This window comes from Panthera leo, chromosome A1, assembly GCF_018350215.1.
Source record: "Panthera leo isolate Ple1 chromosome A1, P.leo_Ple1_pat1.1, whole genome shotgun sequence".
NCBI lineage: Eukaryota > Metazoa > Chordata > Mammalia > Carnivora > Felidae > Panthera > Panthera leo.
In genome coordinates this window covers 163996711-164023787 of record NC_056679.1, presented here as the reverse complement: position 1 = coordinate 164023787, position 27077 = coordinate 163996711, and the positions used below count along the sequence as shown (strand labels likewise).

Below are 27077 nucleotides of genomic sequence, written 5' to 3'. Positions count from 1 at the left end.
CATTTTTCTCGTACTTGATATAGACATCAGTACAAGATATAATTTTCCTCCTAACTCTAACACAAAAGAAACAAAAAATATTGAAGCAGGAAGATAAATGGCTGCTGACATACATTTGTATGGGAAACAAAAGGGAGTGGTAAGGACTACAGCAAACTGAAGAGCAATGCCTCTTTTTTTTTTTTAAGTTTATTTTTGAGAGAGAGACAGAGAAACAGACTGTAAGCAGGGGAGAGGCAGAGAGAGAGGGAGAGAATACCAAGTTGGCTCCACAGTATCAGCACACAGCCAGCCTGACAAGGGGCGCTCAACTGACTGAGCCACCCTGGAACCCCAAGAGCAATGCCTCTTTTTTTTTTAATTTTTTTAAATATTTATTTTTGAGAGGTGTGTGGGCAGGGGAGGGACAGAGAGACGGGGAGACACAGAATCCAAAGCAGGCTCCAGACTCTGAGGTGTCAGACAGAGCCCAATGTGGGGCTTGAACCCATGAACAGTAAGATCATGACCTGACCCAAAGTGGGATGCTTAACTAACTGAGCCATCCAGGCACCCCAAGGAATGTCTCTTTTAAACTGAACAGCAGCTACTCAGTTGCAGACCATGTTTCCTCTTAAGAATGTGGGTAGAGGATATCCATACCGTCTGAATTATCGGGAAAAGCCAGAATCTGAATATGTATGTAAAATCCCTTACTTTTTAAATACTGGAAATTAATTTAAAATTTTTAAAAATACACACAAACTTTTCAAAACAACATGCAGGCAAAACTGAGTGTGACCCAAACACTTAAGGAACAGGTTTAGCCCAACCCACCGTCTTGCCACCTCTGAAATATACATTCATTTAACATGTACTGCCTTATGTCACCTCATATTACTGTCTAAAACATGCATACATGCTCTCCAGCCAGACTGTCTGGGTTTGAATTATGTTCCACCATTCACTTTCTGTGTGGCCTTGGGCTACCTCTCTGTGTCTCAGTTTCTTTCTTTGTAAAATGCATATTAATAATAAGGTTGTTATGAAGATTAAAAAGAGGTCCTATTGGTATACTATTTAGAACAGTTTAAGGCACAAGGTAATTAATCACTATACAGTAGTTACTATTAAATCTTACATAGTATTATAATTTGTTATATTTCTTCCATGCCTCTTCCATGCCTCTTCCCTGACTAAACTGTAAATGCCTCCAAAGGTATGTTTATACAATGTGACACTTAACATAGTTTCTGTTTAGAAACAGATCTCAGTACTTTTTATGCCCGAAATACAGTAGAAATGTTAAAAAGATATTTAAAGAAATTGACTGAAAATCAAGGTTAAGCCACTGCCTGTCCTTGCCTTTGTTCTATATATTTAAATCTACTATAAGGCCAGCACATTGCACCGGTCCATGTCAATTTGCTCTATGATCAGTCCTAATGAATGTTTTCCAAATCCCAGACGTGTAATTTCCTCTTTGATATATTCTATCCAGTTTGTAGTACAACAGACAGGAACTATTCATGTCCTTTTCTTTTCTCCTTTTGAAAAGACTGGGAGAGAGTTAGGGTTAGATGGAACAGTAGGGACATGTAGGGCAGCCTTGTGTGGCTGGAGCCCCTGGGTCTTTCTCACCTGCCTTTACTTAAATTGACGAAGGTTACATCACAAAAACCTGACAGGGTGCTTGTAAAAATGGAGCCATTATTATCCTCATTCTTTTCTTCCACTATAATCCTTGTTCTCTTTGAAAATAAAGAGTAGGTTCTAGAAAGGGAGTGTTACAAAATGGAACCCCATATTTCACAGCATGAAATTCTGAATTCTGAGACAGATAACACAAATAGAGTTTTACACTATAGACTAGGATAATGACTGTACCAGAGAACTTTGGGACGTAGGCTCTAAACATATAAAGTTAAAGGCATGTCTAAGCCCAATCTAAATTTCTCTCTTCCCCAAATTATATTTAAAATGCTGAACATAATCATGTGTCACTAAGCAATCAAAACCCTTTTCCTAAGTCTTAATGGGTTGAAAGTGGCAGCAGTGAAGTGGGGCTAGAGAAAGTAAACATACAAGGTAGTTTAAAATGTGCTGCTATTAATACCAAGGTTTTTCAGAGGAGATTTTTAAAGTTAAAAGAATATAGCCATGACCCCTGGGCCACCTTGTTGTGTAGGGCACGCTGGTTATATGTGGGTTTACATGGAGGGGGTGGTGGTGGGAGAGAATATGGAAAGTATGGAGTTAAGACAGAGCTAGAGGTTTTGGAAGAAGCCAAACAAATCATGGAAGTTTAATGAAGAATTAAATAAATCATGTAGAGAAATCTCTTTTGAAAATTTAACTTAAGAAAGGGTTAAATTGGAAAGAAATTAACCATACCAGAATTTACAGTGCTTACTGTTTCCTTCAAATAAATATTCACTGATTGCTAACTCTGTTCCAGGCATCGGCCTGGATTTTGGAGAGAAACATGCAAGTGAGACACAGTATCCACTCTTGAGGAGCCACTGAATCTATTCCATGTATAGATGTGTGTTTGGAGTAGGCTTACCAAAAAAAAGAGAGAGAGTACATAAAGTAATAAAGAATGGTAGGAAAGGGAATGGTGGACAGAGTAGAAGGGGCTTCATGTGTGTTAAGCCTTTTTTTATTATTTTTATTTTTAATTTTTTTATTAATGTTTATTTATTTTTGAGAGAGAGAGACAGACAGACAGACAGACAGAATGCGAGTGGGTTAGAGGCAGAGAGAGAGGGAGACACAGAATCCGAAGCAGGCTCCAGGCTCTCAGCTATCAGCACAGAGCCCGAGGCAGGGCTTAAACTCAAAAGCTATGAAATCATGACCTGAGCCGAAGTTGGACACTCAACCGACTGAGCCACCAGGTGCCTCTGTTTTTTTTTTTTTTTTTTTTAAGTTTATTTATTTATTTTGTGGGAGAGAGAGAGCGCGCACAAGTGAGGGGCAGAGAGAGAGGGAGAGAAAGAGAATTCCAAGCTGGCTCCGCACTGTCAGCACAGAGCCCAACGTGGGGCTCCAACTCAGGAATCATGAGATCACGACCTGAGCCAAAATCAAGAGTCGATGCTTAACTGACTTAAACACCAGGTGCTCCCATGTGCATTAACTCTTGAACTGAGTGGATGCGGCTAGGCAGATGGCAACTGAAGGGCTTCACTTCATAAAATTAATCACTTGAAATGCTTATTTTGCTCCCCTTTCACAAATTCCAAAGCCCATGCCTGTTAAGTTATGGGGAAAATCATTTATGCTCTTGCATTTTGCCTAGTATGTTGTGGCAATTATACACTTTATATCCTAATAATCACCCTTAGTTTTAAGGAAACCATGGATAGTACTTTGCAAAACGTGTCCAATAGTAATACTATCTAGCTCTCTAATAAACTCCATAGACCTCAAACCCAGAAAAAAAAAATAAATCAAACACAGAAGAATTGGGCTAAAAAGGATTCAGAAGACTATAGATTGGAACCTGAAAATAAATAAATAAATAAATGAATGAATGAATAAATAAATAAATAAATAAATAAGACCGATCCTGGCTCATTTAAATAGGAAGACATTTATGAAAAGAATATTAGATAGGTCTCAGATCCATTGGAAAAGTGGGGGAAACAGATGCATAGATAGACAGCCAAGAATATGCCCAGATGAGGCCACTGACCTGGTCAGAACCCCACGATTACCATCTCAAAATCCTGCACTTTGCAGCTTGCACTGTCATCATTGTGAGCCCTCAACAGCATACACAGACACTGGCAGTCATGCCCTGGTACCATTAAGATTCAACCAAGCAAGGTCACTGCTACTGCTGACCAGACAGAACTCCTCAAAGTGCCCCCTATTCTAGGAGGATCACATCTGACTTGGAAGTGCCTAGGTCACAAGTCCTTGTCCTAGCTGCAAGGGAGGCGAAGAGAGCATCCAATATTTTCACTTGCTATAATGGGAAGCAGGTATGCCCCTTCCAAGACTCATAAAGAAAAGACCATTCTCACACTTAGGAATAGGGTTCAAATGCTGGCCTACCAAGTGGAATCGCTGAAGGGTTGTTTCCTCTAGCAGAAAGAATACAGAATTTGAAGTTTGCCAAATCTCAACTTGAATATATCCTCTGCCTTTTATTAGATATGTAGACGACTCTGAGACTCATTTTCCACATCAGTAAAACTGGGAAAACAATGTATGCATTTCTGATTTATGGGGAGAAAAACACACACACATATACATAATTTGGAACTCATTAGCCTAGATTTTTATCTCTTGGCATCTTTTATAATAGGAGAGAGATTTCATTTACCATGAAAAATTTATGTCTTGTTTTGCCTAATTAAAGAGAATGAATAAAAACAACTTTTAAAACTAATTTATAAAGATTCAGATCCACTCAAGAATCATGCAGGGATGTGAAATGGAATGGTTTGTATGCCAATTACCTGGCATTAGGAGTTTCCAAAGAAACCAAAATTTTGTCAACAAAAAATAAATAAATAAAAATTTTTAAAAGCCTAGTAGTAGGAAAGAAGGGGTATCCATGGAGAGATGATAGGAGAGAATTTGTAGAGCACTTGTACTCCTCCTTTCTCTTCTCTCCTTTGTGGGAGTACATAGATATCTCATAGGCAGCTGATTTTACAGCTAGCTGTTTGCTAAGCACCAGGACCTGCAAACAGTTGGGAATAGGGCAAAGATTACTCTCTTGAATTTCTCCCTAAGCTGAAGCTCCATGGTGGGGGCTCTGAGGCTTTCTGAGGGCTCAGAGCAGGCTGTAAAAATAATGTCAGGCAAGGATAGGTGGTCACCTGAGGAACTCAAAGACCATCTGTTTAGGAGTTTTGAGGAAAAAGAGGTGGCAGCATCCCCATAAGATTCTTCAAGTTAGGGGGCTGCAGAGAGAATGTCCCCTAGTCACCAATGCCTAGTTCAAGTGTCATACTAAGGAACCAGAACTTAGGGACCAGCTGCATCAAATCCTATCAAGCAGCCAGTGTTAGAGGGAGAAGAGGCAATGCCCAATCAGAGAGGTGACCCAAAGTCCTCACAAAGATCATTCATGTCCCTCACATGTCGGTCAGTCCTCACCTAGACCCTAAGCATTAGCAAATACAGGTGAAATGGAATGCAGGGCCCTACCCCTCCACTGAAAGTAGACATTGACCACAATGAGTAGTGAATGTGACCTGAAGAAAATTATCTGAATGTACTGAGATACTTCTACTGTAAATATCAAGGTTCTCTACTCCCCAGTCTTATCAGTGGGTAGTGGAACAGAAAATTAATGCTGACAAAACATAGAAAAAAAATGAGTAATATATATCTGTATGTTGCTGAGTTGAGGCTGTTGAATGTACTGCTTTTATAATCATTTCATAGTTGTGTGTGAAGGAGGCTAGGAGGAAAGAAGATGTATGGAGGGAACAGAAAACAAAACTGAAGCCAGTCAGCCATCCCTGAAATGAGTAAATCTCATCTAACAGAATAGATTTTACCTGGTACCTGAGCACCTTCCAATTCCAATTTTAAAAAATCTAAGAAAATGTTTTTGTGGGTCCTAAATAAACCTACCGTTCAACGCTTTTCCTAGAAAAAAAAAAATGTCTTTTACCTAAACCATTATCTACTTCAGCAGAACCCTCATAACATTTAAGCTTAACTCTTGTTGATTTTTTAGCTAAGAGCTACTCAAATCTTGACTGGCAGTGTTGTTTATCCCAATGAACTTCTAATAATAATCATTAACTTCAATAAACTTTAATAATAGCAATAACTTCCAGTATTAAATGTGACTTTCCTCCGAGAAATTCAAAACAACTTCACATTCACTATGTTATTTGTTCACAGGCATTCCTGTGAGGAATGAAAAAGAATGGGAAGTACATTGATTGAGCTATAGAAAAAGATCCAGTGAGGTTAAGTATTAGACCAAGGTCATAGAGCTAGTCTGCAGCAGACCAATGATAGATATCGCTAAAGGTAACTATATAAACTAGAGGTGAGCTAAACCCAGATATAACAGATTTGATTAAGGCCTACATCTCTGAAGCAGAGACTCGACGTCCTCACCAGAGTCATGAAGTCTTTGCCCTGGGTAGACCTCAATCTCTCTTTCTAAAGGAGCCTTAAATCAGCCCCTCAGCCCCTGAGTCATTTTACTTTCTTCCAGTTGTTTGGGTTGTAGTATTTTCCTGGTCTGCATCAAACTAGATGTTTTGGCCAATAAAATGGACAATTTTGCTACCCAGCCTCTGACTATAAGTACTTGTCTAACAATGAAGTATTTCTTCGATCAGAGGAAATTATTTTTTATCACATTTGAAGATCACCAAGTTCCCAGAACATGTGATCATTGTAAAATTACTGCTAATACTGTTTTAACAGGGAGGGGACAAAGCATAAGAGACTCATAAATATGGAGAACAAACAGAGGGTTCCTGGAGGGGGTGGGGGAGGGGGGATGGGCTAAATGGGTAAGGGGCATTAAGGAATCTACTCCTGAAATCATTGTTGCACTATATGCTAACTAATTTGGATGTAAATTTAAAAAAAATTAAATTAAAAACAAAGTATGTCTAACAACAACAAAAAAAGGTATTATCCAATTAGCTGATTTTTGCCTTTTCTATTTGCCACAATCTCTAGGCACACTGGTCACTTCAGATACTTGCTTCAGGCTACCATTGTTGTTTCTTGGGACTGCTACCAAGGTCTCCTTCAACATGTCTTCGTGTCCAGTTCTTGCCTGTTTTTTATCAAAATCTACACTCTCAACTCAATTATTGTGCCACGTGCCTCATTTTTATCTCTGTAATTCAATATGGAAAACTTTGGCCAAGACCAACATTTTCTAAAAAACATACATTACTTGAATACAAATTTTAGCAACAATTTGAGTATGTTGGCAAATCATTGGAATGGAGTTTTCTCCCTACAATGGGCTCTAAAACAGAAAATATACCTTAGCTCTATCTACTAAAATAACAAAATCTTTTTAAATCCTTACCACATAGTCCATGAGTTTCTTCCATAAAAAGTGAAGGAGCTCCTGAGATTTCCTAAGGTTTATAAAGCCCCTCTCTACAAACATCTGTCTTCCCTCCCTGGTGGCATCAGGGTTGGGGAAAGAGGGAGAACTGAAGTCCATGAAGACCCCGCTTTCTTCTAATGACATAAAAGTAGGTGCCAGCAAAGAAGCTATATGCCACATTTATGTGTTGTGGTAATTGGGAATTTCATTGTCTGCAGTGAGGTTATTAACCAAGTTATTTTTGGCAATGGTAAGCAGCCAAGAGGCAGTCACATTCTAGCTTACCTATGGGGAGCTGACTTTATCTTCTTACATATTATTCCCTACAAAATTTCCTCTATTTTTCTTCCAAACTATATATAGGTATATAGAGGGAAAGAAGTATTTAAGGAAAAGAGTGAGTTTCATGTTCTGGTTCCGGTTTATCCTTCACTCACCAAGAATAAGTTTCCTTTTCAGCACAATGGAGGCAATAATACCCTCTCTCCCTCCCTCCCCCTCCCTCCCTCCCTCTCTCTCTCTCTCTCTCTCTCTCTCTCTCTCTCTCTCAGAGAGCTATAAGAATAAAAGAAAATAATGCAAAAGTGCTTGGTAAACCATAAAGAACCACTCAAACAATTCACACATATAGCACTGATTTTTTTTTTTTTCAAAGCACTCTAAGAGTACATTTACTCTCTTTTCTCAAGGAGTGAGCAGCACTTTTCAAACCCTAATAAATGTCAAGGTTATGAAGGTACAATACCATTTGTAAAGTTCAGCTTCAAGGTAAACAGGGCAGCTTATTAGCATCCACAAGAACTGCAAGTTAATTTTAACCTAATAAATATCCTGAAAATACCCATAAGAAGACAGTCCATCATGCCACGGAAACTTATCCTTTAAATTAACATCATACCCAACCAGTTTCTTGCACATGCTGTTAGTTTTCTCTTTTTGCAAACTTTTATGATGCTACTATCTTCAGCAACAGACTCTATTTGGTATACAAGTGACCTTTGAAGTCAGCCAGCCTAGTTTCAAATTCTTCCTCCCACATATTAGTTCTGTGATTTGGGGCAATGTATATAACCTCTCTATCCTTCAATTTCTTTAACTGTAAGATAAAGAAAAGGATAATGCCTTCTTCATAAGAACATTATGCAGATTAAATGAAATAATAAGCATGAAACACTTAGCTCAATATTTGATATATAGTAATATGACACAAATTTTAGCTATTAATATCATTAATAATGATGAAAATAATTGCTAATAATTACTATACATTATTAGGGCATATTTGTGAATTAGGAATCTTCACAATCACTTTAATATTGAATGACCTAATATATAATCCTCAGCTGTGCCGGAAGGGAGCAAGTTATTTCAGCACAGAGAAACATACACAGGACAATTTTTCATCACCAGTTTGCTTTGGATAGGCATAAGTTGCTTACAATCCTTTTTTAATGTGTCTTTTATTCCCTTTCCGTTGTCAAGTATAATTGTCCAGGGGCAGAATTCTCAGAAACTTAAAGTAGGATTCTGAGGTGTTGTATGCAAACAAGAAAGTTATAAAATAGATAAAGTATAGGAAAGCCAGGAGATGGAAACATGTTAACAGTTGTATATGACTCGTCACACAAAGTTTTTGACCACAATGCCTGCATTCTATGTTGCAAGGGACAACAGCCAGTAGGTAGACAACAGAAGGTATCCATTTGTCATGATCCACAGAGTGCAAGTTATGTAGAAGCACGGTAGCCCTTCCTCCCGGCAACACTCACACACACACACACACACACACACACACACACACACACACATATCAGGCAGAGATAATAAACAACCAGTATGTTTGGAGATTAACATTCTGCCCCTTCTTCAGAAGACAAAAGGGAGCCAAAATTGTTTCCTAAATGTCTAGGTCTAGAAAAAGTATTCATTTGCTAAATAATGTGTGCCCTTAGGGGAAAAAAATAACGTTGTATACTCACCATTGAAATAACCAAAGGAAAGTTTGTAGCCGGCATACTTCAGCAAACTTCTCTCAGCTCCTGAAAAATTATTTCTTCTTTTAATTTGGAAACTTTCCACATGCTGCCCCTCTATCTATAACGCATGCCCATCCCCATCCAACTCCCATTTTCACTGGATTAACTTCTCTTCATCCTTGACTTTTCAGCTTAAATGTCACTACTACTGGCAAAACTTCTCAGACCCCCCATGTCTAGATGTAGTTCCCTTGCTAAGTACTTCACCTATGCCTTATACTTCCCCTATGATGCTCATTTTCACACTGCACCTTACTTACCTACTTACTTGTCTATATACCCCCTGTAGATAGTACGTACAATGAAGGCAAGAGCCATGTCCATAAGCAGTATGGACATTGCATCCTAAACACTTAACACAATACCTGACACTTTTTAGGTTCCTCTTTAATATTTACAAAAAAATAAATTTTTAATGCCCTCAAATTTCCAAACTGCAGCTAAATATAGCCATTATGTGCTTTGTCAATAATGTCACTGTTTTCTTTTTCAAACAAATATATAATAGGCCATGTCTTATAGTATGGTCTTCATTGAGGTTTTATATTTTTCAATGCCCTAAAAGTAAGTGATCAGACTTAGCTTTGTTTTTCCCTTTGCCAGGGAGGTAGACTCTAATGACTTCCAAGAGCATCTCAGACATCTTTTCCATTCTCAGATAGAAAAGGAGCCACTTACTCTGGGTTTTAATTAAAAAAATGCATCCTATAAAAAAAGGTTGAGCGGACTGAGAGGCAGACAAAAGTCCTGGCTCTGGTCTGTCTCAGTCAAGACCTGGCTCCTGGTCTTAGCAACCAACGTGAACCAAAAGCTGCTTAACTTCTCCAGTTGCCTCATATACAGAGTGATAAGATTGGGTCAGTTTCAAAGAGGGAAACATTTGAATGCCATTAAAACAGAAAGAATACTGTTCTTCATGAACAGTATCCATGGTTGTTGGGATCTATTTAAAAATATGAAAACTGGGCCACAAAAATGTACTAAAGAGGCAGGAAGTATCTGGCAGTATCTCAGGCCTAACAGGATATGAAGGAAGGTTCACTTTGGACCTCACCACAGCAATACACAGACAATACACAGACAGAGATCCCAATAATCAGCTCTGTCTACAGGGATGCTCACAGCCTTGGATGCTCATTCTTATTCCTAGCTCATCTGATGCTATCTAAACTCTCTTCCATTCACATGGGTCAAGTGTTAAGACTGTGTTTGGTCTGTCCGATTTAATCTAGGTTTAACAGATGAAAGTTTGGATTTTATAAACCCCACTGGTTAATTTTAGCTAGCTCTATTATTCCTGAATGGGATGCAATAGCTGCTTCCGGTCTCTCAAGTTCTCTTGCACCAATTACTTCTTTCACAGCAAAAAGCTAAATCCTGCATGAAACTAGTAGATGTCAGCCCATAATGTTATTATGCCAAGATTTTTTCCTCACTTCTGTGAGTTATCATAAACCAAAGCAAAAAAGATAATAAAAAGCAGATCTTTCTTGATGAGTGCTTCGGACTGGCTTTTCTAGCTACCATCACCACTGATCTTTTCCTGCTCAGTGATATTCCATGATTTGAGTGATAAATGTGAGGATTCTCATGTGAAGATGGGAGCAGTGAAGTGAGTGACGAGTCAAAAATGGAGCATCTGGCCTTCTCCTCAGAGAGCCATCAGCTCTTAGATCCCAGAGCAATTTACTTATTTGCAGGCAGTTGTGGAAGGACTGACACTACAGGAAGTTAGGAGGTGTGATTTGGGAGGACACCTGAAGAATTCCTCCTTATCAAAAATCAGATCTGCGACCCTGCCACAGAGACTAAAATCCCATCATAATAGTTAAGTCGTTAAGTCTTTGAGTTAAAGAACTTTATTTCTAGAGAAATTTCACAGTTTGATAAAATTTAAATAGTAGGGGAAGGAACATATTTTAGCCACTAATATAATAACAGAGGTGAGTATATCAGACAAGATTCATTCACTTAGCAAGATTCTATTGATTAGGACGCCAAATAATTATGTTTGGAACTTCCAAACATCCAGAAGTTTCCAAATTTTCTCCATCTATTAATTCAGAACATCCAGTTCCTACCAATTCCAACACCAACACCACAACAACCAGATATTTCTGAGATCAGAGAAAGTGTCTTATAGATACCTATGAAAAAAGGATGTTCCTAGTAGCATTTCCTTGGCATCAACAGATAAAGGGAATATCATACCACAGGGAACCACAGCTCTCTGGGGGCGATTATTGGACCTTCATATAATCCACACTTTAGGGAGTTCTATGGCAAAGCATAGTAGGAATTCCACTCAAAAAGAAGATGCAAAAGCACATTTTTTATGATTTTTCTAGATCTCTCTCCTACTTAGTCTCCATAGGATTCAGACATGTGCCCAACAGGGAGCTGAACAAGTCATGGGCACCATACTAAACTTGAGGTTGGCTCTGTCCTTCTGAGGCCAAGGTTCACTTATTACAACACACCCATCCTTCTTTTTCTCTCAGGATAAGATCTTCTAAAAGTTCTGTCAATGTAGGAAAAGTACCCACCCCACCAGTTTCCAGACAAATTACATTATGTTGGCATCTCACATAGAATCCTTCCATACATGTAAAAACATATAGAGACATAGAATAGCATAGGCTCTATTAAGCAGTCTAATTGCAAAATAAAATCATAGAGGATGAAGAGGGAGGCAATGGTAGGAGATGGAGTCATTTAACTAAAAAGGGCTTGTTCATGAACGTTAAACAACTGGAATTTACCTTGAAGACAATGAAAAGCAATTTATATTTCTTATAAATAGACTTGGATTCAGAGGATATATTGGGATGGGGCAACATAGGAGATTCATCTAAAAGAAGAGAACCCCTGGGGCGCCTGGGTGGCTCAGTCGGTTAAGCAGCCGACTTCGGCTCAGGTCATGATCTCACGATCTGTGAGTTCGAGCCCCACGTCGGGCTCTGTGCTGACAGCTCAGAGCCTGGAGCCTGTTTCAGATTCTGTGTCTCCCTCTCTCTGACCCTCCCCCATTCATGCTCTGTCTCTGTCTCAAAAATAAATAAACGTTAAAAAAAAAAAATTTTTTAAATAAATAAATAAATAAATAAATAAATAAGAGAAGAGAACCCCTTTTTTTAAAGTAAGCTCTACACCTGGAATTACTATGTACTCCTGAAACTAATATCACACTGTATGTTAACTAACTGGAATTTAAATAAAAACGAATAATAATAATAGTAATAATAATAAATAAAAATTAAAAATAAAAACAGAAAATAGCCATACTTGTATCAGACAAAATAGACTTCAAAAAATAAAATAAAATAGGAGCGCCTGCGTGGCTCAGTTGGTTGAGCTTCCAACTTCGGCTCAGGTCATGATCTCGCAGTTTGTGAGTTTGAGCCCCGCATCAGGCTCTGTGCTGACAGCTCAGAGCCTGGAGCCTGCTTCATATTCTGTGCGTCTCTCTCTGCCCCTCCCCCACTCACACTCTGTCTCTCCTTCAAAAATAAATAAACATTTAAAAAAATTAAATAAATAAAATAAAATACAATAAAATAAAATACGAGAACCCATTATCTCTCACCTATCTTTCTAATGGACAGACTAGCAACAGAATCTGGGCCAATATTAATAAAATATGTTAAAATCCCCTTAGAAAAAATGTGTTTTAATATAAACAAGACATACAAACATTCCTTCACATCTCTGTTCTTACAAAGGACAATGTGTCTGATTTTCCATGGATACAATTCTTGAGTTCCTCATCAATTTTTAAGAAAAATTACTATACTTTCCAAAGATTATATATAAAAATTCAGCATATAGAAACATCAAAATAGGAAGCTTTATTAATTATAAATGGTTAAATTACTTTCTTGCATTAAATTGAAATAACCTTTCTATATATATTAGTTCAGTATATTTCTTAAATGTATTTAAATTATTGACATATTTTTTCTAACAGACACATCAATTCAATCCTTAAGTGTAGATCACTGTCCCTATTTAATGAAAAAGAATTATACTTATTAGCTTATAAGTATTTACATCTTATATATATTTACATTAAAACATTTGTACAGCTAAAGAAGCAAAAACATATGTAATTTAACTTACTTAAGTGAATACTTTTTAAAAAATACATTATAAAAGAACAAAAACAAGATCTTCATATACTCAGGTAATCAGTAGCATTAACAGGTCACACCTAGGACAAATAAAAAAATGCACAACCTCTTGGTGTAGAGAAACATTTTGGAGCTTGTATATGTGAAAAAGATATACTTTAGCCGATTGTTCATATGGATAAAACATAGTGTACCTCCTTGTGCAATTGAAAAGTTTCAAAAGATTTGTAACTACCTCTTCTCAACTTCTCTTGTGACTCTACACTGAGAACTACCATGGTGATCCCTGGCTCTTTTCTGATTCACAAAGTGTTAATAAAGTCTATTCTTTAACCACTCCCCCAATACAGATAGAAAAAAATAAACCACAATATCAAAAAGAATGCAACAGGAAAAGGAAAAAACAAAATTGTCTGTTTCATGAATGTAAATTTCTGTTTGTTCTTTCTTCAAAATTTGTTCTTCTGTTTATCCCTCTCAGCCTCCAATACCATCTTCTTCACCTAATTTCTGGTCATTTGTTTTTGTTTTTAATTTTTGTTAATGTTTATTTATTTTTGAAAGAGAGAGAGAGAGAGAGAGAGAGCGTGCATGAGTAGGGAAGGGGCAAAGAAAGAGAGAGACACAGAATCCAAAGCAGACTCCAGGCTCTGAGCTGTCAGCATACAGCCCAACATGGGGCTCAAACCCACGAACCTTGAGATCGTGACCTGAACCCAAGTCAGATGCTCAACCAATTGAGCCACCCAGGCTCCATCTGGTCATTTGATCCCATCTGGTCATTTGTTTACTACAACAAACTGTGCTTTGATGATAACATTAGAAAATGTTGGTGATAAAATGAAAGCTATATTAGTTTTCTGTGGCTGCTATAACAAATTACCACAGACCAGGTGGCTTAAAACAACAGAAGTTTACTACCCCTGAAATCATTGTTGCACTATATGCTAATTTGGATGTAAATTAAATAAATAAATAAAAAATAAAACAACTTAAAATAAAAAAAAAAATTTAAAAAAAGAAATTAAACCTAATGGGAATATGTTTAATCTGTTAAATTAAAAAAACAAAAACAAAAAAACAAAAAAACAAAACAGAACTTTATTCTCTCACAGTTCTGGGGACACAAAATCCAAAATCAAAGAATCAGCAGGGCCATCAACTTCTGAAGTCTCTAGGAAAGATTATATTCTTTGCCTCTATTAACTTTTAGTGGCCACTGACATTCTTTGGCTTGTGAACCCATCACTGCTTCTCTGTGGTTTGCCTCCATAGTCACATTTCCTCCTCCACTTGTGTCTGTCCTCTCTATTTGTGTCTTGTCATTGGATTTAGGACCTATCTGGAAAATGGAAGATGATCTCTTTATCTCAAGATTCTCAACTTAATTTCAGTTGCAAAAACCCATTTTCCAGGGATGCCTGGGTGGCTCAGTCGGTTAAGCATCCGACTTTGATTCAGGTCATGATCTCATGGTTTGTAGGTTCAAGCCCTGTGTCGGTCTCTGTGCTGACAGCTCAGAGCCTGCAACCTGCTTTGGATTTTGTGTCTCCCTCCCTCTGCCCCTCCCCTGTTCGTGCTCTCTCTCTCTCAAAAATAAATAAACATTTAAAAAAAATTAAAATGGCAGGGCATCTGGGTGGCTCAGTTGGTTGAGGGGCCCACTTTGGCTCAGGTCATGATCTCACTGCTTGTGAGTTCGAGCCCCATGTAGAGCTCTGTGCTGACAGGTCAGAACCTGGAGCCTGCTTCGGATTCTGTGTCTCCCTCTCCCTCTGCCCCTCCCCTGCTCACACTCTGTCTCTCTCTCCTTCAAAAATAAATAAATATTTAAAAATAAAAAAAATTAAAATGGCATAAGTAAAAAATACTCGATAGACACTAGTAATTGTACGTAACAAATATTAGTAGATAAAGTCATCATATTTATACAGTCAATGGAAATTTAATGGGTCTAGAGGAGAATAAAAAAACACGTATTAAATAGCTACTATGTACCAGGCAGAGAGGGATCCAGGTTTTGCATAGCCTGGAGACCTATTTTTTAGAAAATAATATAAAACTATGAATAAAAAAGTAGCTGTGAAAGTGAGTTATGTATTTAGAATGAGGAAAGGATTTGTAACAAATTATAAAGTTTTAAAAAGCTGAAAAATACTATGAACATAACAAAATCCAGGAAAATAACCTATCACTTTTATCATTATTATTAACTGCCACTTCTGTAATACCTGTATGATACTTTTGCCCAACATTTTGGGTTCATTCTCTCTGACTGGCAATAATTTGTATATCATTTTCAATAAAATGATAACTCAGTCTTTCTTCTAGCATGGTTAATGGAAATTTGTTTTGTGTTATTGATAGCTTAGATGGTTTTTTCAAGCTGCAGCACAGAGGGAGTTTTATGTGTTTTTATGTTGTTTTATGTTTACTATACTGTTTGATGTTTACTATAAAACCACAGCTTTATGGTGTTTTATGATCACTGTGGGCAAGCTCTTGAAGAATCTCAGCACTTTGATCTTGTAATATATGCATCACCCCAAGGACTTGGCTAGGTTCTCCCTAGATGTACCCCATGGACTGAGCTAGGGCCTCCCTGCCCCCTTGTGACCTGGTCCTGGTTGGGAGAGGGCACAAGTGGCCACAAATCAAGATCTTTAGAGGTCTCTGATCCAGGGAGTGAGAGAAAGGCATCTGTTCAGATCCTCTGGATGAACAATGGTACGGTCTAGATGAACAATGAGTTCTACCAAGATAAGGTTTTCACTGAGGACATGGGTAGATGCGGAGATGCTGGTGACCCACAACTACCTAGAGGCCCAGGACTACTACTTAGAGCATTATCAGCACTTCCTCTCTATATCCAGGGAGGACTATACGCTGGAAATGAAAAGGAGTCAGGCAAGTGGGGGTCCTGAGGTTTAAGCTACATGAGTTTCATCTTAAATTCAAGTCCGGAGTCAGGTATTACATATACACACATTTTTAAATTTACTTTAAATGTTTAAATTGGTCATTTAAATTAGTTTGTAATATAAGATTACAAACACCAATTAGATATTATAAATATTATTCCCAAGTTACAGTGTTATAAAATTTGAACCACACATGTTATTGGGTCTGAAAAGAGATGATTAGACTTTGCATTAACCTATGAAACCTACTAGAGAAATAATTAAGATCACTTCCTTTACTAATAAATAATGAGGTACAATGTCCGTATCTTAATACATATGTGCATATATGCTTTAATATAGCATTGGTTTAACATTGAATAAATATCAATCAGAATACCTGAGTACCAACTAGGGCAATGCTCATTTTCATATAACCTTTTGCCTATTTCACAAAAAGAAATGTAGCCTACATACCATAAACCTGATCATATAGTAAGAAAAAAATACTAATAACAAAATGCCATTTAAAGTCTTACAACAGTTCATTTAAGCATACAAGGTACACAATGCAGTTCCTAAGAATAAACTAGTGGAGTAATCTGCTTTATGTTTAAAAAAAAAAAAAAAAAAAGGAAATGGCATTCTAAGATACAGCTGCATAGACTATATGATGAATATTCAACATATGAGAAAGTGACAAATTTATCTTTACTCCATCATTAAGCATTTTTGTGACAAGCTGGGTATTCATTCCATTAGGGGTCTTTTTTGTGTGCATTCTTTTTGTCTAATGCTTGCTCATGCCCTTTCCTGACATCCTACAAGACTAGTCTTTTCTTTTCTAAATTTCTGATTACCCATATTGTTAGAAACTCATACTCAGAAAACTGTTTTCAATGACAGGAAGACAAAACCTTGGTCAAAACTCTCATTCCACTACCAAAAGTTTGATCTAATAGCTTTTCCCTCCACCCACCCACCCCAAAAAAAAGATATCAGAAATAAATGTTTTCCATTAGGAAAAATATATTAACTTTTCGCTCACTAGAATTCCATCTCCTTTATACTTTCAGATTACTCCTAATTTAGGAAAAGATAACTCCTTATGTTATACTATCAATTTCCACATTCTCACAGTAAATTATTCTTTTCATACAGCTTTTACTGCTGTATACAAGGCAAAACATTTGACTGGGGAACTTCATTCAGTTTTAGATCACACACTAAAATGACATTCACCTAACAATAGCTCATTGAAATCCTGCCCAAAATGGATTCCTGGTGTTAAGGTGGAAAACAACACAGGTAATAGGATTAAACTTGGATCACTAGAATCTTTAGCATACTACACTTACTGAGAAGCTTACTCAGATTTTTCTATAAACTGTTAAAATTTGGCAAATCTATGACTAGAAGATTTCATAGTTCCTTTCCAAAAAACTTGACAGGAAAGAATATTCTCCAAGTAAAAAAAAAAAAATCCATATGAAAAGTACATAACCAATGTAACAGCAGAGTTGTGGCTCTTTATTTATTATGTATTCATTGCCTTCTTTATGTATTTCACTGCCCCTGGGTTCATGACCAAACATCAATACATGTTAACACATTTTCAATATTTATAAGCTAAAAGCTTAGATGCAAGTGTTATCAATAATGGTCCTGCTACTCCATTCATACTCACCAGCATCTTAATTATACTGCCTACCAATAAGCATCCTCAGGAATTAATGCAGGCTAACAGTTTAAACAATGTAATTTAAGGCTGCTTTAGGATTAGGATTGCCAAATGTCTCACTCACACTATTGCCTCTCTCCTCTTAAATACTTACTCTAGAAAGGGTTTTGTTTTGCCATATGACAGAATGTGTAAACAGGTGGCTGAGCTCAAAATTATACTTGCATAGTGATCATACCAAAGTTAAATAGGAAATAGCATTGCCTACTAATATAAATAGCAGTGACTGGTAAATAAAGTAGATAAATGTCAGAAATAAATGTTTGTCTAAACAAAGATGAGTGAGAAATGGCACATATTTACCATAAACATCCAGCAACATAACTTAGCCTATTTCACTGAACACCAAATAGAATCTACTTACTTTGTTAAAAAAAAAAAAAAAAAGTGACAGTCTAAGTAAAATAGCTTTTCAAATCACATTGTTTCCATTAATAATGCACATGCATGAAGAAGACTGATACAAAAATCTCTCTCTTAATATAGAAAATGGGTATCAGACAATTTTTATAAATATGTCTAGTCAGACTTTGATTTGTAAGAATTTAAAGGATCCATACAGGTCTAGTGTCCTGAAGGGTAAAAATTTCTCCCTTAAAAATACTGTTACAATAAAAACTCAACTAACATCCTACCAGAAATGGAAGGATGAACTCTGGCTACCTGAGAGTGTCCCAAAAAACATACCTTTTTTTGGTTGTTATTGAAGAATCTTTAAAAAAAAAATAGACTTTTTTCATTATCATAGAGTAGAAATTAACTATTTAAATCTATTTAAGTTCCTAACATATTGATTTCTGATTAATTAAGGCTTTATTGACTGAAATCTACTTGAATCCTACTACATCTTTATGCCCAAAATGGAAAGGTTTCTCTAGTTTGGAAGTGTGATTTTAATTACTCAGTAATAAGACATTGCTATGATGACAGGAAATCATCAGCAAGCATCTGCCAAGGGAATTTTCATTTTTTTGGGTGAAATTGAAATGAAATTGAAATGAAGAAATTCATTTAAATACTAAAATCAGATAAATCATTGCTCCAATTGGATATTTTCATGCTCTATTTCACCTTACATTAATCTACATACACACCTCCTAGTCCATTCTCCAAACCAAATATATTCTCTAAATAAATGTAGAGAATGGGGTGCCTGGGTGGCTCAGCCAGTTAAGCGTCCAACTTCGGCTCAGGTCATGATCTCACAGTCCGTGAGTTCAAGCCCCGCGTCTGGCTCTGTGCTGACAGCTCAGAGCCTGGAGCCTGCTTCAGATTCTGTGTCTCCCTTTCTCTCTGCCTCCCTCTCCCCTGTGCATGCTCTGTCTCTCTCTGTATCAAAAATAAAAACATTTTTAAAAAATTAACAATAAATAAATAAATAAATGTAGGGAATGTGTGCTAAACAAAACAAAAATGAAGGTGACACTGCTGTTTGCCTGACAATAGGGTTGAAAATTGTGATTCATTTAGTGAAAGATGTTAGAGATGTCTACCAAAGAAGTTTTATGCCACCCTTTTTGGTCAATTCTTTACAGGGAGGTTGGGTTTGATTTCTCCCCATCCCTCTCACCTGTCTCCATCTCTCTCTCCCTCTCCCCACACCGCCCCCCCCCCCCCCCCCCGCGCAGACAGACACTATGTGACCATCACGTATCAAATGCTCACATGTAGGATACATCTAATCATCATAACATTATGACAGTTAATCTACCTATTAATATGGGCATTGCTTAAAAAAAGTCACATATTTCAATATCACCAACTTGCCCCACAACTTCAAATCTCTGCAATCCTAGTAAATCAAGTGTTTTGGGTTTTTTTTAACATTTTTATTTATTATGGAGAGAGAGAGACAGAGACAGAGCATGAGCATGAGCATGAGCATGAGCATGAGCAGGGGAGAGGCAGAGAGAGGAGGAGACACAGAATCCGAAGCAGGCTCCAGGCTTCGAGCTGTCAGCACAGAGCCCGATTCGGGGCTCAAACTCACAAACCGCGAGATCATGACCTGAGCTGAAGATACTTAACCAACTGAGCCACCCAGGTGCCCCAAATCAAGTGTTTTATTAAAGAGCTTTTATTAAAGAGCAAAAAATAGAGGTCAATAGGTATATCAAAAGTTTGCATTTTTAAATATTGTGTTTTTAAATTTGTGTTTTTAAATATTACCTAGTGACTAATTATTCTTACTTCAGATAGAATTCTGCTTAGAACAGATAGGATTTTTCTAGAACATAGATTAAAAGAAGAAAATTACAGAAGAGGGAAAACACATGTTTAAGACAGCCAGAAAAGCCAGTTTCTTAAAGATATATATATGATGCAGTATCAAAAAAATCAGTATATATATATACGTATATATATATATATACGTATATATATATATATATATATATATATACGTATATATATATATATGAAATGCAATAACAAAGAATCACAGTGATCATTTAGCCTAAGGACACGACAACTCAATGACCCAAAAACTCCCAAAAGTACCTATTATACGGTATATGCTGATGATGTTCCATCACCTACAAGTGATCTAATTTTGTTTATATAATTAACATAGGTAGAAAAATGAGTGAGTTTGAGAGAAAATTTTCTGTAGAAAAAGATTTTTAAAATATAGTCTGATAATAAATCCAAGGTTTTGTTGTTATAAAATTTATTTATGAAGACTATTGGGGCACCTGGGTGGCTCAGTCAGTTGAGGGTCTGATTTTGGCTCAGGTCATGACCTCACAGCCTGTGAGTTCTAGCCCATGTCAGGCTCTGTGCTGACAGCTCAGAGTCTGGAGCCAGCCTTGGATTCTCTGTCTCCCTCTCTCTCTCTGCCCCTTCCCTGTTCATGCTCTGTCTCTCTCTCACAAATAAATAAATATTTTAAAAAATTTTAATAAAATAAAATTTATTTATGAAGAATATTGCATTCACTGATTATAAGTAGTCACTAATTGCTGTAGGAACTTAATGTTTTTGTATATCACACACTCTAAGACACAAGCTTATACAATCCCATTTTCACACTTAACATCATGGACTATTCTCTAAAAAGTAAGAAAACAAAAGGGTATATTAATATCTTTGGGCCTACTTAGAATAATAGGAGAGAGATTTGTGTTAAGCAAATAATCAGTCTGAATAATAAACCCCAACCCAATGAGGCTGGGTTATTTCTGGGGCAAAAAATAGAGTATACAGGAAAAACAAATGACAAACATAAAAAAGAAAGAATAGAATAACTTGACTCAAAGTGTGGCAGAAAAAAAGGGATGACACATTACAGAAAAAGATGATCTATAATACGTGAAACTCACATTATATAAAAGAAGATAACAGAAGAGAGACAGGAAAGAAAAGGAGTAAATTCCAATATTTTAGGATGGAAACAGCCAGGAATCAAGCCCTTCTTAACGGAAGCCTCCAGGGTCCAGGAAATCTGATCTATAGAAAAAGGACTGTTAACATTGTGACCCAAAGATCAGCCTTCAGACCACCTCTGAGAAAAAGAAAATTATAACCATGAATACCCTAGCCAAACAGTAAAACTTTCTGCATTTCTGTGGTAAAGTACATCATCACCAAAGGTCTTACTACTTTGGTTTTAGGAATAATCAGAAATATTCAACTCCTGTGAAACGAGGAACCCATAAATAACCTCATCTTAAGTATTAGAAATTGGCCTGTAAAACGGGAAAATGATTAAAGTATTTTCCTTAATCTTTCTTCCAACTCTAATAATTTCTTTCCTTTCCTTTTGTCCTTTGTGTGGAGGACAAAGCTTGTCAAGATTCCTGCCTGCAACACAAACACAACCATCTTTCCTCCAGGTCCCAACCCAACTGTAGATCCATCATTTCAAATGACAATTCCATAGGAAATCAATATCTTGAAAGGAAGATTGCTTCAACTACTGCAGCATGGACTGTGGGTACAGCCAGTGAATTCAAGAAAGCACACCCATTTGTGGCTGCCGTTCATCTAGCAGGATTGATTGCAGGTAAGCTTCCTCAGAGAGGAGGGGGAGGAGCTATTCATTTCTTCTCTTTTCAACTTGCTCCTCTACTCTGGATCCAATAACAACAGTCCTGAATTATAAATAGCAGCAGGAGATAAACACTGTGGCCGACTCAAAATGCTAAATAATAACTCTACTTGTTGTTTAAAGATTGATGTTCTTTCCATTCAACATATTCTTTCTTCATATTGCACATTACAAATAGTGGCTGTGATGCACTGATGTTACATCTCAGGATACTGAATGCGAAAAATGGTGCTAATGTCCCAACTCACAAGGCTTTTTTGAACATTCTAGTCAAACACAACCTAAAAACCCTAAAAACTCAAAACTTGAGATTTTTTCCTGCTTCCAACACTTTAAACTGACACTACATATGTCTAAAATACCTGTTTTAAGCTGTTTATGTAATTTTTTTCTAAGTACAGATAGTGCATAATTAAAGAAAATATTAAGATTTGGAAGGGAAAAGAAAAAGTACAACCACTGTAAATCCATTTCCCAAAGATAATCATTATTATATCTTAATCTGTTTCCTTCTCATCTTTTTCTATATAATTGTTTTTACATAGTTAATCTTATACTGAGGATGCAATTTTATATGCCCTTTATAAAACTAAAAACACAAAACATTCCCCACAGTCATGGACACTGATCATCAATTTATCATATTTCAAGGTTGTAAAATAATTTATTTTACACAAGTACAATAATCTACTTAATTATCTTACTACTGCTGATGTTTAAGTTGTATCCAATATAGTATTTTGTGATTAGACATAACTCTGAGATAAATACTGGTGTGCATTTCAAAGATCTTTGACACATTGATAAAGCACTTTCTAAAAGAGTTGTTGACATGCCTCTTTTTAGATATGTATTTTTTTCAAATAAACCTCTTTTGCTGATGCCTGATGTAGATCATCAAAACTGTCCAGATATCTTTATGTCAGTGTATGAAATATGTTTTCTGTAAGAAGAGTTGAAATGGACCCGGGTGAACAGCCAAAGAACAAAGTGACTATCAGTATAGTCCCCAAATTTTGTCTTATGGCACATGAGTTGTCAGACTCTCTAATACCAAGGCTTAACAGTGACCCCACAAAAATATATGCATAATAGTGACCCCACAAAAGTATATATGATATTCACTCTTCTCTCAGAATCCTAAGTATTATGGAAAAGAGAGAAAGAGGGAAGGTATATAAAAAATTAGGAACCACATCAGACACAATGAATACTTCAACCTCAGACCCTTTAAGGTCAGGAAGAGAAAAAAGAACTAACAATTATTAAGTACATGATGCAAATCAGCCCCTGCTCCATGTTAGTACTTTTTATATACTTTTCATTTGACCAATTTTCCAATTTTAAGAAAAGGCCAAATAGTGTTACGTGGAAAAGATGATTGATTACATGACAGCCAACAGCCACGGGTTCAAGTTGTGGCTCTAACAAGCTCTGTGGCCTTGAACAAGTCAGATAAACCCCCTGAATAGTAGTGCCCCCTGTGAACTGCTTGGCTGGGTAAATTAATCTAAGTTTCTATGGCATTTTAGACTTCTATGGTTCTCTGTTCTGATTTATACATAGCAGGATAAAATCTATAGATTCTTTCCCTCATTTTTCTTACTGTTCTCTGCCCATATACTCAGAGATATTCCTTGCCCAAGGTGGAAAGTGGGATATAGACCCAAACAAATAATTCAAATGGATTTTTAAAGCATACAGCATAGATACTAGTCTGAAGATCAAAGTTCTTTCTATTTGCAAGACCCAGCCACTGGAAAAAGGAAGAGGTCTACTAGAATTCTAAAAATCTGGTTTTGTTTATCAAGAGTAAGAAAGCACTCAGAACAAAGGTTTATAACATTGCTTTCCAAACTGGTGATCAAGGCCCACAGGTAGGTCACAAAAACAATGTCCGGGGTCTAGGCTAGCATTGTTTTGTTTGCTTGTTCCTTAATGAAATAGAATAAAGTATATTATAATTTAGACAATTAAGACTAAGGTAAGTGTGTGATTTCCGGGATTGATATGAAAATGTTTTTGTCACAAAGGATTTCTATCAAAAAAATTTGAGCAATACTAGTTTAGATTATAAACCACATGAGCATGGGGAGGAATATGTAATTCCAGCTGTCCCAACCTTTGTATGTTCACATGTGATATGAGAGAGAGATTTTCTAGAAGACTAGGGGAGCAAAGCTAGGTACTGTTGTACCAGGGTCTTCCTTTTCCCACTGAAGGCTTGAAATCCAGAGAAGCAGAGCCTAAAGAAACCATCAAACTTTCATGAGAATATGAAGGCAGAAAAAAACTCCATTTCTTGTCTGGATTTTGTAGAGAGACTGCCTAGTAGTGTGATGCTTCCCAACATGGAGCCATCACTTTTGAGTATAAATTACAACAGGACTGGGGCGCCTGGGTGGCTCAGTCGGTTAAGCATCGGACTTCAGCTCAGGTCACGATCTCGCGGTTCGTGAGTTCGAGCCCCGCGTCGGGCTCTGGGCTGACGGCTCAGAGCCTGGAGCCTGTTTCCGATTCTGTGTCTCCCTCTCTCTCTGCCCCTCCTCCGTTCATGCTCTGTCTCTCTCTGTCCCAAAAATAAATAAACGTTAAAAAAAAAAAATTACAACAGGACAAATACTTCTCTATCTTGAGAAGTATCTGGAGATTCATGCCCACTCCACCATCCTTTCTTGAATCCTGTGGGATATACAGAGAATTAGAAAAGACTCCCTTGCCCTAGTAAGGCAGACTAATAAGTGAAAATTAAGATATAGCATCCCTGAAGGTTAAGGAGAAAAGAAATGGGGGAGGGGGTACCTACAGTACAGAATGAACTTGCCAGAATAATCGCGACACTTTGCTGATGCTGACAGAACAGATGGCAAGGTATTCCAGTCCTGAACACAGCAGAAAGCAATCCCAGACCTATTATCTCCTTCCAATGTCATGAGGATATGAAAGCACCTAAGAACCTAGATCACCCTAGAGAAGAGAAGCGGGAGGGGAGACTTGAAGTTGCCTGAATATATCCAGAAGATACAGCTTTAAACTGGAAGTTACCTTGACTTGGCAAGATTGTTTCCACTATAGTGGAAATGGGGACTTGTAATACATGTTAAGCTCATTAAAACAGAAATAACAAATCTGTTTGTGACTTTTATACATATTCCTCTTACATTAGATTTTAAATACTTCTAAAAGCAAAAAATATATTGTTGTTTTTAAATCACTTCTAGTTCGTAGGCCAGTATTTTCCACAGAGTTACTGATCAATAAATGTTACTTTCAGTGTTTCCCAAACTTTGTAATAGCATAGTATATACGACCATTGGAATTTATGCTGTGTGCTAGATAAAGTGAAAGAGGTTGACTTGCCCAGAGTCTGGGGCCACCACATGCCCCACTGATGTTATCTAAAGACTGAGGGAATCAATCAATGACTATACAATCATTTCAAAGCATGTAGTATGTGTATTACTAAATAAAATTTGCAGAGTGGATTAAATTCATTTGTGTGATACTTAACATGGCACCCCATATAAAATACCACATTTAAGGGGCACCTGAGTGGCTCAGTCAGTTAAGCATCTGACCCTTGATTTCAGCTCAGGTCATGATCTCAGGGTTTATGGGATGGAGCCCTCCATTGGGCACTATGCTGACAGTATGGAGCCTGCTTAAGATTTTCTGTCTCCCTTCTCTCTGTCCCTCCCCCACCCACACGCATGTGCTCTCTCTCTCAAAAATAAGTAAATTTGGGGCTCAGTCAGTTAAGCATCTAACTCTTGCTTTTGGCTCAGGTCATGATCTCAAGGTTCCTGACTTCGAGCCCTGCATCAGGTTATCCGCTGGCAGTATGGAGCCCTTGGGATTCTCTCTCTCCTCCTCTCTTGCTCTGCCCTTCCCGTGACCATGCTGTCTCTCTCTCTCTCTCTCTCTCAAAGTAAATAAATAAACTTTTAAAAAAAGAAATCTTATTTAAAAATAAATAAATGAATAAACTTAAAAAAATAACACATTTACTAAAGGGCACATAACATTATTAGTAAATGTCTGTGGCTTCTGGTAAAGGCAATCAAATCTTTCAACATCCTATAAATATTAAGAAAACTTCTGTTCACAAGTTTCTACAGTGATCCCTGTGTATCAGCACATCAAGCTGATAATGCTATATTACTCAAGACATTAATTTAGAATTTATGACAAGTATGAACCATTATTTCTTAAATGTTTCATAAATAATCAGCAACACTTCCCTGCTTATTAGCAATGGCTCCATGAATAAGCCCCTCAGTACACAGAAATGTCAGAGGTCCTATTGTAATCAATTACAAATAGGTTATATATTATTTTTTCTATTGCTTCTAAATGTCATGATGATTTTTCCTGTTTTGAAGTGTGCTTTTATTGCATTCTGGATTGTTTATTACTCTAAAAATCCATTTGAGTCATTTTTAAGTCCAAAAGTATATTTTACTGAGTGACCACATTGATTCTTTTGATCTCTACTGAATAAATAATGTTCATTTTTAATGACCTATTATTTTTCCAGGAGATCATGAAAATTTAAAAATAACTCTCTTGCTGGAACTCATGTCAATCAATTACAATTAATGATGCAATACAGAATTATGGCTAAATATTAAAAAATTCCATCATGAATTAGATAATAGAATAATTTTATTCGAGAAATTGTCTTCTCCAATTGCAATGACAGAAAATAGGATCAAAGAGGGCATGATTTTCATTTAATAATTAGTCAAGAATACAAGCATATGAGTTTACTAATTTTAACTGTTTTTTAACTGTATGTCCAAAATACTGTGGAAAAGAAATTTAATTACTTTTTAAAGGTGAATCTTTTACCTGAACACCAGTTTTGTATACTATATACATATTAAATAAAACTCTTCCTTTTAGTGCCAATGGTCTCTGAACACAAATAAGTTACAAGTCCCCATTCCAGTATTACTTTCCCCACAAAGCCTGCCCTGAGCCTCCAACCTAGAAATTGACCTCTCCCTCTTCTTGACTCCAGAAGCACCTAGCATCTGGACTGCTCAAATAGCACCTATCATATATGTCAGGAAAAGACAACATTCATCCCAAAACTGAAGGAAAATCAAAATACCTTAAACTACTGAATAAAAGTTTTGCCCATATTGAGGGGTTTCTTATATCATTTATACGTTTAAAAT

General features: G+C 36.8%; 1 long non-coding RNA gene across 4 annotated transcripts in view; it reads right to left on the bottom strand.

Annotated features, from left to right (window-relative positions):
- The window catches only part of LOC122201145, a 111776-nt gene that overhangs the window by 22262 nt on the left and 62437 nt on the right, over window positions 1-27077 (bottom strand). For all 4 annotated transcript variants that reach the window (XR_006194104.1, XR_006194103.1, XR_006194106.1 and 1 more), the window contains one exon: window positions 9019-9078. This is a non-coding gene — a long non-coding RNA (uncharacterized LOC122201145). The remainder of the gene's footprint in view (window positions 1-9018; window positions 9079-27077) is intronic.